This window comes from Neophocaena asiaeorientalis, unplaced genomic scaffold (genome assembly GCF_003031525.2).
Source record: "Neophocaena asiaeorientalis asiaeorientalis breed wild unplaced genomic scaffold, Neophocaena_asiaeorientalis_V1.1 scaffold1004, whole genome shotgun sequence".
NCBI classification, from domain to species: domain Eukaryota; kingdom Metazoa; phylum Chordata; class Mammalia; order Artiodactyla; family Phocoenidae; genus Neophocaena; species Neophocaena asiaeorientalis.
The window spans coordinates 360136-361352 of record NW_020174276.1 but is presented as its reverse complement, the minus strand read 5'-3'; positions in this window follow the sequence as shown (position 1 = coordinate 361352).

Here is a 1217-nt window from a genome sequence, read left to right as displayed (position 1 = left end):
AGACCCTCTTGAAGACTTTGTGTCAGGCCGGGGGCCTATAGACCCCTGCGAAGATAGAGCCAGCAGGTTACTCCCGGGCCCTGAGATTCCATGGAGCCCCTGCAACAATGGCCTGTGTGGATGTACTCTTGGTAACAGCCAGGACACCTGTTGCCCCCATCCTTGGTGGGACCTGGACTCCCTGGGAGGGGCGCCAGGACCGAGATGAGACTGGATGGGACAAATCCACTAATTGTTGGATGAAGGATTGGATTCATTCACCAAGCACTTATTTCCTGAGTGATTCTCCTGGGCCAAGTTGACAGAGACACTCTCTGGGAGTGGATGCTTTGCTGAGGAAGACAAGCCAACGAAGGTGATTTTGCAGAGATGCATGCTTTTCAGACAGGGCAGGCGGTGTGATTACTATATAGAATGTGTTGGAGGGGGACAGCTGAGGCCTCTTTGAGGAGGTGACATTTGAGTTGAGACCTGATGGAGTGAGGGAGCAAGCCAAACAGATACTTGAGTGAAGAGTGTTCCAGGCAGAGAGGCAGTGAGTGCAAAGGCCCTGGGGCGGGTGCATGTGTGGCGTGCTTGAGGACCAGTTAAGAAGCCAGTGTGGCTGGAGCTGCTTGAGCAAGGGGTGGGGGGGGAGTGGGTGGAGAGGGGCCAAAGCAATGATGGGGAAGAGGGACCAATCACGCAGAGCTCTTAGGCCCCTGTAAGGACTCATGCTTTGGTTTGGAGTGACACGAAGAGCCGTGGGAGGGTTTGGAGCTCAGGGGTGACATGATCTCAATAAAAGGAATGCTCTGGCTGCTGGGTGGGGAAGAAACTACCGGTTGGAGAGGTTAAGGGTGCAGGCAGAGGGCAGGGGGAGCCCAGCGAGGACGCTTTTGCTGTCCTCCAACTGAGTGCTGATGGGGGTTCAGGCCAAGGTGGCAGAAGCGGCAGTGGCAGGGCTGGGGCTAGGGAAGGAGGCTGTTTTAGGTCAAGTGGCCTGGATGCCCTGTCTGCAGAGAGGACATTAGAGCAGAGACCCGAAGGCACCCAGAGAGCCAGGTCAACATGTGGGTGAAAAGACTTCTGTGTGGAGGACACCGGTGGTGCAAAGGCCCTGGGGCCGGCCCAGTCAGGCCGCCGGGAGGAGCTGGAGCCGGCGGGAACCCGCACGAATGACAAAGGAGGGAGGCGGGGGCGGCCGGCGCCGGCCGATTGCCTTACAAGGCGCCCTG